The sequence below is a fragment of the Papilio polytes genome, unplaced genomic scaffold (assembly GCF_000836215.1).
Source record: "Papilio polytes unplaced genomic scaffold, Ppol_1.0 DF824069.1, whole genome shotgun sequence".
NCBI lineage: Eukaryota > Metazoa > Arthropoda > Insecta > Lepidoptera > Papilionidae > Papilio > Papilio polytes.
The window spans coordinates 2,115,459-2,128,680 of record NW_013525135.1 but is presented as its reverse complement, the minus strand read 5'-3'; the positions used below and the strand labels follow the sequence as shown (position 1 = coordinate 2,128,680).

The following is a 13,222-nucleotide window of genomic DNA, read 5'->3' as shown; positions in this document are numbered from 1 at the left end:
AAAAAAAAAATAAAAAAAAAAAAAAAATAAATAAATATACCGACGAATTGAATACCTCCTTCTTTTGGGAAGTCGGTCAAAAATGTAATGGAAATTAAAAAAAATATATGGGTTCACATTCATCAGTCTCTTAATTTGGTGACGAATGAGCAAGAATTCAATTTGCATTATGATGGTAGTAGGAATGCAACTATTCTGTTATTATTTGATTTTCCTAGTAATTATGTTAAAATAACCGGCATGAGTACGTTAAGGTTAAGTTTTTGTATAATTATTTAAGAAAAAAGTGTGCTTGACGTGGAATTTTGGATTGAATTGAATTTTAAAATGAAATTACATAATGTAACTTTCTAATGGTAAAATAATTAATAAAATCTGTAGAATAGATTTTGAAATTTTCGTAACATACAAAAAGATAAAACATTTTTCCATATAAATTAGTATAGATGTATCTATTTCAGCAAATAGATCTCGAAGTTTGTGTTTTAGTTCTGAATAATTTCTTGGTGATTTATTTCACAAAGGTTAATGAACTTTTGGCCTTTTTATGTCGAAACTGTTGATTTAACGCGTGACAAGTTTTTTGTATGAAAATCTTGGCATCACGGAATGATGATTGATGCCTTTTTGATCGATATCTACCACCTGAGGTATTCCAATTAACCGGAGACTGTCATCGAGTAATTATTGTACCTTAAGTACTCTTACGTATTAAAATGAGGACCAGTGACGTCACAGTATATTGTACAGTGCACAAAAAAGGTTACACGATGCTGAAGAACTAATTAATAAATATTTTGTAGTTTACTTGCGCAGTATACAAATGTAAATTTAATGTGTACTTTTCTGCACTTTGTCATACTAGCTGTTCCCGTAATTGCTGACATCCTAGGCAACAAAGAAGTGTGTGTTTACGCTTTATTATAATACTATAGATTTATGGGCGGTTCATATTAAAGAGAACCACTGTTTTTTAGCTTTCCCAGCAGTATTTTTAAGGCCTAAGACTTTGTAAGCAGATCTGATTTGATTCAAGACTATTTTCTTATGGACATCGGAAAATGTTTGAGTTAACGAGTTTATTACTTATGGAATTGTTCGCAACTATCGTTTCTCACTTTAGTAATAAAGTGCACATGGTATCTCATAAATACAGTAAAGATTACGCGGATCGGAAACTGAGCCAATAATTGTAAGGGACGGCCAATACGGGTCTCGACTAATAAAAGATTATTGGATTTTAATGTAAATAATTGTTTACTTTAGTAAGTCATACATGAGTCTTATATTTTTCTAAATTAGTTTGTTATTTACACACAATTACCACACAGAGTTGTAATTGTAATAAATACGAGAACCCATCAATGGGATATTACTGGCCCAATCCGCTAAGGAAGTGCCATAGACAAGAAACTTAACTGTACTGAACTTAACAAAGGGTTATTTCATAAATCATGGTTGGTAAAGGATGTCATAAGTAACCATTTAACAACTCTTAATGTGGCTATGGTTTTTGGCTGCTATTTTAAATAACATTTTTATGTCTGTGGTCTATAAAGTAGACTTTAATTCTATAGCATTCATTCGTTAAATTACAAACCTCGCAATCTATCTGGGCACTAACAAGGCGCCCTCTATTCAGGCCAATTGAGATCTGTAATTTCATCTCATTCGAAACAGTGAGTGCCTTTTAAAATTATCCTTCATTTTGTATTTTGTACTATAAATTATAGTAGTTAAAGAGATTTTTCTGATATCAAAGTATATTTCACATATCATTTATACGTTATTTTTACTTTATAAAAGTCAAAATACATGTCAAATTAAAAGTATAATTTTATTGAAAGGAGAGCTGTCACCCGCAAACTTCGTTAGCGCGATTTTTTTTAAAAATCTACCACATTTCCACGTGCATTTATCTTTTACTAGGTATCTTTCAGTCAATGTCCCATCAAAATGGGATCACCCGTTACGCCATTTTAACAGCGCGGGATTTAAAAAAAAGTATCGTTCAGTATGCATATCCATGTCAGCTACCCTGTAGTGAAAGTCCCGTCAAAATCGACCCAGCCGTTTCGGAGATTACCCGGAACAAACGCGCCGTGCTAACAGACATACTATAAAAAATTAAATGCGATTTTCGTTATTAGGAACGCAAATACATCATCTTCCCGAAATCTGGAATTTTTCTTTTGATATTACAGACACTCCAATTTTATTACATAGATGCTGGATATAAGCTCGGTGTGCAATAAATATTTGTTAAAGACTCCGCTGGCATGTTTTAATAAATAACCGAATTAAGGTTGTATTACCAGAACGGCTTCGTTAATTCCTCGCATCAAAAACGCTTAGATAACTTTAATAATTTGTCTTACATCAATATATTTCTTAAAATATAATAAACATGATGATTGAATAATCTATAAAATATTAACTAGTGACACTCAGTTACAAAGTTCTTAATAACCGTTATAACAGAATGTTAATTTGAGTTAACAACAGCTATAAATAAAAGCCGCATCTTTGTTTACATTTTTCTTAATAATTGGCACGCGAATAATGGACCGTCTAAAAATAAATGTAAGGTCAATGCTCTAGTTGTGAAGATAAATTATGAATGTAATTTGTGATTATCATTCATTTAAAATTAACAATTGTAGGTTTGTTAACAGCGTTTTCTGATTTTTAATAATTAACAAATCAAATTCGGAATTTTGAACTTTTTCTAATTACTGATTTATTGATCGACTTCCCAAAAGACGGAGGTACTCAATTCGTCGATATATTTTTTTTATGTGTGTTACGGCATAATTATCTGACAACTTAGACGATAAATTATTTTCTAATTACATGTTATGAAATGAACTAGCTGTTTCTCGTGATAATATAGTTTTCTAATGGTGAAATAATTTTTGAAGTCGGCTCAGTAGTTTTTGAGTTATCTCAATAGATAGAAAAACACAAATCTTTCCTCTGTGTAACTATAGATATAGATTACTGATTGTTAGACAAATCCTGAATTTTACTTAATTCACTGTTTAATCCTTTTTTTCTTGTTACATAGAAGTTTATAATTTTAGTTACGGAAACATTTGTATATTTAATCGTAACATCTGTTTGATAGTCGATTTGCACATTGAGTTGATTTGCCAAAAATAGTTTTGGCAACGCAACAAAGACAATGGAAAGGGCATTGGTATGGCACGAATACCGACCAGAAAGTTTTAAATGGAAGAGAAAATGTAATTATAAATTGACCATGGAAGTTAGATTATTTTTTAAATTACAACACTAGCTTTAGATCGCGCCGCCGTCCGCGCGGTTTTCATAAAAAAAAACAAATGCAAGTAGTCTATGTGTTCTTGCAGACTATCCTCTACATATATGCCAAATTTTACCGAAATCCGTTCATCAGTTTAGGCTACAAACTCTAACAAACATCCATCCACCCATCCATCCATCTTAATATTCGCATTTATAATATTAGTAAGATTAATTGTAAATTGTACACTAATAATAAAATTACAATTTTTTATAACATATTTTAAAAAATCGGAACATTTTGAATGTTAAGTCATTGTTATTTTTTTAGGTTATGTCATAAAAAGTCATTAACCATTCAAGATTATTTAAATACAAATCATGCGAAATACGCACAAGTCCTGTAGTTGTGTGGATCTGTACTGCAAAAAGAAATGAAAAGCGGAGCACTAGAAACATAATATACAACCAACGGTTGAGTCCTATTTCGAACATACATTTAGAAACACCTAAATTTCTGTCTGAGAAATGTTCACAAGACAAATGAAGTCTGCCAAACCCCAACTTATGCCTATAATGTTTTAAACGAGAAAACTTAGACACGCAGAATGTTTTGCTTACTTTATGTTTTTGTAACAGGTAAGTGATTAAGTACGCCTAAACAACGCAAGTTTGTGTAATCGAAAATTCTTTCCAAGTTTGATTGTTTACCGGTTTGTTGTCGTGTGTAGATTGTTTGTAAAGTATTTTGGTTTACAATATGTTAAAGTTCCTATTAAAAGTTGTAAGCGTATAAAAAAAACAAGAATAATGTACATAATTATGTATTACAATAAATACGACTGAATTTCTACAGATTTAATACTAAATGGCTTCATTAAGTTAAATGTAGTTTCAAAATGTGAATACCACTACATTGTTAACCACAATGGTTTATCTACGTACGTAATTATCGATAGTCAATGAAATATACATGTAAATATACATGTAAATATACATGTAAATATACATGTAAATATACATGTAAATATGCATGTAAATATACATGTAAATATGCATGTAAATATACATGTAAATATACATGTAAATATACATGTAAATATACATGTAAATATGCATGTAAATATGCATGTAAATATACATGTAAATATACATGTAAATATACATGTAAATATACATGTAAATATGCATGTAAATATACATGTAAATATACATGTAAAGGCTACATACGCAGTTATGATATTTTTAATTGAACAGTAGAGCTACTCGGATAAAATAGTGTTTACCAGATTTTACAATACTAATATATACAAATTAAATCATACTAATATTATAAATTCGAAAGTTTAGATGTATGGATGTTTGTTAGATTTTGTAGCCTGAACGGCTGAACTGATTTCAATGAAAATTGGTACAGGTTTAGAGAACAGTCTGGAAAAATACATAGACTACTCACTTTTGATTTTTTTAATTCCACGCGGACGTAGTCGCGGGCGAAAGCTAGTCAATTCATAAAATGTTTGAAATGTGTGTAAAGTGAAACTATTATCTAATTTAGATCAATACTGATATCGGAGCCAAATAGCTGCCAGAGTAATAAATTATTTTACACTAAAATGTCACGAACATATTTCGCTTTAAATCAATTATTTTGATACAATCAGGTCAAACGGTTTTCTGTTATGATATTTATTGAAAATTGGAAATTAGTATGTAGCACATCGTCATTAATTTATATTCATATATATGTTAATAGTAGTTTAAGGAACGTTATCGAGTTTTAATTAGAATTATAAAAAATGTCTTTCTAAAACTATGTAGAACAAATAACGTTAAATAAAACTTTAGACTCCCATATGATCCTAACGTTATACAAAATATGAAACAATATTTTGAATATCTAAGACATCCAATGTAATCACGGATCATTGTGTCGTCTACGCTCTCTGAGCATGAAATCTGAACACAAATAGTAAAGGTCCACTAACCGTAGCCAGACGAATAAGTAGGGAAAAATATCACAAACAATTTCTAAGAAGTCAATGCCCAGCGTTACCAAAGCCACCTTGTCTTTACATCTATGGGTTATAAAGAAATGTATCAATATGACTAAATAAGATATACGGGTTAATGTACTGATGTACGGAACAACACGTATTTCTTTTGTTTACTCGTAGTAATAAGTAATTCAAAGATATAACATTCTTTTCCAGAGTATCTTAGAACAGTCAATCATGTTTAGTAGAGCTTTTAATCAACTATTGTTTGTTTTACTCTTAAAAAATAGGAAATAAAATGCAAAAGGAAAATGACAAATATAAACGGTTTCAGCCAGAATAAGCTTCATCATTTTTCTTAGTTATTTAAATAACAAAGAGGTTTCATAACTTCAAGTCGTCTTGGACGTCCAATTATGGTAATGATGTTGAGGGGCTGTATCTTACAAAATACGCTTTCATTTATAGAGAAAAACGTTGTCAATGGATTACGAATGTTAAAGAAATTTGTGAAGCTTATATTTTTCAATATAGTAGATACTACCACGCATGAAATTCCATAATATTTTCCTAACTCTTAAAAGAAGAGAGCCATAAACAAGAAATAGAATAGAACTCTTAAAAGCGGGGGCACATCTGTGACGAAACTGTCGTACAGCTATTGTGCGGTTGACATTTGTTTTACAGACAATTCAACTGTTTAGTTGCACAACTAAAAATCGAGTAGTTTGCGCACCTCCATATAAGCTTATAGGAATCAAAGCGAGACTAAACAGCGTACAGCTTTTTAGTCTCACTGTAGTCTTTTTTTATTAGTTTAGTTTTACGTGTACGCACACTCTTAAGTTACGGTTAAAAGTGCCCAGTTTTCTTATTATTTTAACACAAACGAAAAGTGAAAAAGTGTTGTTATACCAAAAAAAGCGGCCACTACAGTAGTACTATTCGAGTATTATGTGTTTTAATCATAAATTAAAACAAGTGTCTAAACAATGAATAATCAAGTTTTGAAATAATTTATTTGTCGGATTTTTACTCTACGTTCGTTCCATAAATAATATTTGGAGTATAAAATGTAATGTATTTCTTTTGTGTCGATTTGTATTGGGAAGGTTTATTTGTGTCGACACACAAAATGAACGATGTTTATTAAATTCGCAGGTGGATAGGCTAAACTTTTATATCGAAAGTTATGTAAACATTCTTTGAGGTGAAGAAAAAATTGTGGATCAAACAAATTTTGATTTAATAAAGCCGTTCTACAGTACGTATATTTGATGTCCCCGATTGATTTTATCGTTTAACGACAATTATGTGAAAATTTTCAATCTCACTAGATATTTTGAATTCAGTGCATTTTCTATTCAATATTTCACAGACTTGAGAAATCACAGGACATACAGGTCAAGGTAATAAAGTCCGTTTAAAGAAAATTCTTATTCCATTTGACTGAGTTTGCAGATGGAGATCGAAATCGTTTTGAAGGAGCTCGTACAGATTAGCTTTATGTAGGAAAAAGGATTTATATATGCAATTTCTGAACTACAAAATTTTTTTTCCAGTTCATATTTTGGTCGATAAATACATTAACTTGATATTACAAATAATTTTGTGATCGTGTAAATATTTCCTTGATGGGAGCTATGACGGTCCAAATATGTTCGTTTCTTTGGCTTATTTTGGCGTTAAAACAAAAATTATCCCCTGATATCTTTTGCGCGAAAAATAAGTAATATGCATTACCTTAATCTTACTATCCAACTAGTATTATAAATGCGAAAGTTTAGATGGATAGAAGGATGGATGGATGGATGGATGTTTGTTAGAGTTTGTAGCCTAAACGGCTGAACGGATCTCGATGAAATTTAGCATAGACGTAGAGGTTACTCTGAAAGAACACATACGCTACTCACTTTTTTTTTAAATCACGCGTACGGAGTCGCGGGCGAAAGCTAGTTAGTTTAAATGTAGCTTTTTAGTATTGATTTTTTTTTGTAAATGGCCTAGTAATATTTAAATGAATTCAAATCTTTTCTCTTTGTGATATCAGTGCAGATTTGTTACGACTCAGTTTGTTGAAGAGTTCTAGATACAAACATGCGATCGTTGAAAACCATAATTCATTCAATCATATCAATTGTCAGCTTTGCTCGTCGGTAGAATTTCGTATGAGTTATAGTTTTCAATGCTCGTAAGTGGGTCGGCGTGTCGGGCCCGTCTCCGAGCGTGCGAACTTCCACTGATTTCCGAAAGCAATTGACTATGTCATATGTAATATTCGTGTGCCAAATAATCGCATTATTTATACGACAACGGCGCCATATAATTTAATGCGGTGAAAAAATGTTCGTTAAATTTTAAATTTAGAATTCGTGATATTTTTTCAACTATTTATATCTCTGCCTTTAATCGCTTGAGGTTATGAAACCATGTCGTTGTAAAAAAAAATATTTCCTTGAAAGTTTCTGTCACTTCTAAACGTAATGTTTGAAAATAAATGTAAACGCCAATTAAATTAACTACATGATACATTTCAAACAAAACATTGACATAAAAGATTTCTTGAACAAAAACGAATTCGTATCCAAACGACAAAAAAACAGTGTCATTATTTATGTTGTTAGTGTTATCAGAAAACATTCAATTGCTTTAGAGGATATATGTTAGTGCCTAACTTTTATTCGATTTTGTATACTCAGACAGATAACAGACCTTTTGCATAAATCCGATGTTCCGATAAGCCTTGTTACTCTAGATACTATAAATTTTGTCACACTGCTTGTTTATGAATAGATAATAGTTCGGTAACTTTACTCTGTGGTTATATGTGGTTACAACTGTTAACACTCAAGGTTGTCATCTTTTCTTTGGAGTAGTAACTTAACTTATTTACTTTATTCCTTTATTTTTTCTTTCGCCTTCCCATTATCGTACGTCAACCAAACATCGTAACGACAAAAATTTTTGTACGTACAAACTTCTGCGTGTTTTCTAGTTTATTTTTACTTTAGTTAAGTTCTGATATATAAAAATGAGTATGTTTTTTTAATATTTTTTTTTTGGGTATCATGTCCGTAAAGGCCATGTCCATCCCATAGTGCTTATCAATAAAAAAAATCGTTGTCAAATGGAAATTACTCTACAATTAAGAGGTCTAATATTAGGATATTACTGTTAGTTATTGTTGTTGTATTTCTTTATTGCAATTTAATTTCCACAAACCGCACGTTTTATGTTAAATCAAGTTCTGTATGTTAGTAAAAATGTAAAGATCTTTATAAACAGATTACTGTCTGAGGAACGAAGTTAACTGAGATTAACTGCACCCTTGCCACCGCCAAGATTAAGATTGGACACTTACGTTGTAATGTAATACAGTAAAGTAGGGCATAAAAGCAAGAAATTACCTTTAACGCTCTGTATATAGTTTTAGGCTATTATACAAAACTTTTTTCAAGAGAAAACTAATAACGAAATAACATAAAATTTGAAAACGCAGTTATATTTAGTAAATTCTATAAACTTATTATAAAACGTAGTTCAAAATTTGAAGGTGACCATAAACGTCACGAACGTTAGTTACTTGGCACAAATTATTACCGACGAGAATTTTACCTCATTAAAATAAAAATCATCAAATTAAATGGCGCATCTCTGTCAGTTAAAAAGCGTGAATATATTTCATCTTTTCTGAGTTGACACAGCTTGATTATTTATAACTCCGTGCCAGTTTACATTTACTAATATAATATAAAAAAATTACTGTAGATTTTTATAGTGAAAACTTTTATTACAAATCATTATTTTTGTCAGTTTTTGATCAGTCTAGACTAACACAATTTAACCGTAACATGCTTTGAAAAATTCGAATTTTGTTAACAGTTTGTTGCATACTAAAACATTTTATATTACTTACTAGCTGTTTTCCCGTACGGCTTCACCCGCATGGATTTAAAAAAAAATATTTTATTGTTTACAATTGTCAAATTCTCCTATGCAAATGTTAAAATATACCTTACTATGGCAATATTCCTTACCTGATGTTGGCAGCAACTTATGGTATCTTTCCCACATAAGGGTTTTTATCCAAAATAATAACCCCCTACGTTTAATGGCGTGAAAACATAAAGCTTAAAGCGTGACGTAAGTGTAGGGCTTGTTGTAAAAAAAAGAAATATTCAAAAATATGCTGTAATTGCTGACATCTTAGGCAACAAAGAAGTGTGTGTTTAGGCTTTATTATAATAGTATAGATGATATCGACTATAGGCAATTAACCATTTACACGTTACGTTATCATATCTAAGGATGAAAACAATAAAAACCTTTAAGGCCTGTCACCCCAAATTGTAAATTGTCTGATAACAATCTAACGTGTGAAATATGTGATGGAAAATCGGATTTTGTTACCTTATTTGACAGTGACGCAATTTCTAAGGCTGTTCCTCTTTCAGCTAGTGGTGGGACAGGCCCTAAGTATCAAAAATATTCCGCAATATGCTCGAAGTATGCTTTGATAAAATCAATTTTGTCATAGTCATTTTAAATAGATTGTTATCAAGATATAGTTTAGTTTACATAAAAATAACCCCAAAAGTTTTTATTTAACAAGTGTTGTTTGCTGACCCTATTTTAACTACATTGTCAACAACAATTTTGCGGTCGAACTTCACAACAAAGTTGTCAGGCCAGCGAATTTGTTACATTGGCAAGAGTTCGTTCTCAACATTGTAAGTACAAGATCGAAACTAGTGCAATAATTATTAAAAAAATATACTTTCTATTTCCTTGGACCTAAAACATTTTTTTCACAAAGAAGCAATTTGTGCACATTGTGATATTGAAGTAAAGAAGAGAGATGAAGTAAAGATGAAGGTAAATTTAAATTCGTATTCTTTGCCTGTTCGTTTGAAGGCAGTCGGAGATTCTTTAAAATTTATTTCTGGTTACTTCATAATATCGTAAATTGCGCGGAGTTATTACCAAAAATTATAAAAAAAGTAATATTAAGTTCACGTATATTATTCTAATTGGACTCAAAAGAGTAATGGTGTAAAATTTATCACTATATGTTACATCACAAATTTATTAAAGGTATTTAGGACAGCCAAAGGTTAATGTCCAGTAAACATTTTATTTATTATGTTCCTAGATATCTGTTGCGTAAAATCCTTTGATATATAGGTCGAAACCCTTTATTTTAAATGAAGGTTATATTAGGCAGCGGGTGTCACCATCAAATGGTTGAAATTAATCTTGATTGATGTGTCACATTTTCTATGGTCAAGGTTAAAGCTATTAAGACGTCAATAAAATAGCAAGAAATATAATTTTTATTTACAGGAAATAAATGATGGAAAGAAAATATTAAGCTCAGATACTCTTTAAGCGCGCGCTCACTTCTGACTAAACTATCGCACAACTTTTAAATCTCGCTCTTTAATTACTCTGAGCTTGAGATTTTAGTTGTGCTACTAAGCAGTTGAATGGGCTGCGAAACAATCGACAATCGCATAACAGTTATGCGATAATCTAGTCGAAGGTGTGCATATGCTATTAGAAATGACGTCTTCTGGCTTCTTATTGTACAGTCTATCGAAATTGTATATCACGTTAGGCCGAAACAGTCCGTGAATTTCCACTCTTATTGGGAAAAGCTTAAATAAATGTTTAAAAATAATTAAACCAGTGGGAGAAAAAAATAGTCTTTGGTTTGTTCAAAAAAACGTAAGTTCTCCGTTAACATTAAATGTTTATGTCAGATTTTTGCAAAGAAAAAACTTACAAGTACTACCCGTAAAATTATTGGCAGCTACACAAAAGGTACTTGAGTTCGCGGTGCTTAAAGGCGCCAGGAACATTTGGCGGGGAACGTTCGGGCGTATTTATTGCACTTCTGATATCGACCGATTGTATGAGAACATACTCAATAATTTAAGGCAAATGTTTCTTGATACTTATGTGGATTTTAGTTTATGTGATTATATTTATTAATATGTTTCACTCTTATGTTTTATGCAACTGCTACCTTTACTCATATTATTAGCGTATTTAAATAAAGGTGGTTTAAAATTGAAGGTAACAAGTTGTGTTTTGTGGAATGAAATGTTGTGTCAGTATTTATTTCTAACTAGTTGTTGGTCGCGACTTCGTCCACGTGAAATTAAAAATTGTAGTCTATGTTACTCACACTAAATTACCTTTCAAATAGTTAAAGAATTTTTAAAATCCGCCCAGTAATTTTTGCGTGAATCAAATACATATAAAAATTAAAAACCACAAATCTTTCCTATTTATATAATAATATTATTGGTATATAAGTATATTGGATATAAATAGTATTAACAAAGTAAATGGTTTGTATAACTTAATTAGGAATAACGGTTATCAAGTTATGTTATGTTAAGTGATACTCGACCTTTGTACACAAGAAATAATTATTTATTTTTTTACTACACTAATAAAAGGACACGTTCAGTTAACTAACGCTGTTATGACTTCATGTTGAGTATACTTTTTTAAGAATTGCAGAATATCCGATTTATCGATAACGATTAAGGAATCGAATAGCTTTCGATTTAAAGAGCATTCTCTCATTTGGAATTCACTCAATGAACGCATACCAAGTACTTGATTCATAGCATCGAATTAGTGTTTGTTGTTTAAAGCGTTTTGAAGTCTACGGGTCTTAGGGAAATTTGATTGTCTAGCTTCTCAACTTGAATTAGTATTGTTAAAGTTTAATTCGATATCACAATAGGTGGACAAGTTCAAAGTTAACCTGAGTTAACTAGTTTAGTTTAAAAATTATCATAAACAAATGACTGTAGTTAAAAACTGTTTTTTTTTTATGCGAGACTGTTTGACGAATTATATATTTTTAATATAGTAATCGATGTAGCATTTGATGGCAATCTTCATGCGGACTTCGTTTAATAAAATAGCCTCTACTTCGTCATCGCTTAAATTATATTAATTAGTAATTTTATTATAATAGTTGTAAAACATTCCTTCTTTTAAGCTAAAATTAACAGTTTATTTCTGTGCGTCCAAAGAGGTTTTATGCAAAACTCAGAGCACCTCACGTAGCATAACCTATCTCTCATGATGTGACGTGACCTGATTAAATGGTCGACTTCTTACAGGAATATCAAACAGATTAACATAATAATTCAATAAACGTAATACTTTGTCTTGAGAAAGTGGCCATTGAACGTTATTATGGTGACTAAAATGGTCGGGATTTGAATTAGAATGTCATATAGAAATTGCATTAATTCTATAGTAATCGGTGGTTATAACTCACTAGCAGTTACTGGCAACTTTGCCTACGTGAAATAAAAAAAAAACAAAAAAAAAACATTACCTTATGTTACTCACAGATAAATTACTTTTCTAACGATAAAACAATTATTAATTTCTGCTGAGTAGTTTTTGAGTTATATCAATACATACAAAAAATCAAATCTTTCTTTATCTCATAATATTTATTATTATACCTAATAAAGTACATAATAATTATTTAATTCCTATACAAAAATCACATACACATTTACCTATGTAACATTTTTTTTTGTTAGAAAGTTTTTTCTTGACCCATTGCCTTTCGACGTTTTATTAGATTTTGTTTTGTGACAAAGTTTTTTCATTAGATTGTTTATTGAAAATTTCTGATTATATTTGTTTTCTAAACTACAACTTATTTACATTTTATTAATGAAAGCAAAGCAGACATTAGACAAAAATAAAAATTATGCCTTTCTTGCGTGCTTCAAAATTAAAGAGAATTTTTACGGTTAATTTAGATTTAATAAGATTTTAACGCAGAGTAATTTCATTCAATAAACATTTTATGAAGGCAAAGAGGAAGTAATAAAGAAAAAACGTTTAATTATTATCAATTAAGTGAAAATTCTTATTGCCCATTGAACCGAAAATCCGTAAAGCAATTAATACTTAAG

The 13,222-nt window shown here is 30.4% G+C and overlaps 1 protein-coding gene across 2 annotated transcripts in view; it reads left to right on the top strand.

Moving 5' to 3' along the window:
* LOC106100230 (cardioacceleratory peptide receptor-like) overlaps positions 1-13,222 on the top strand; it is a 60,813-nt gene that overhangs the window by 33,076 nt on the left and 14,515 nt on the right. The window lies entirely within an intron of this gene.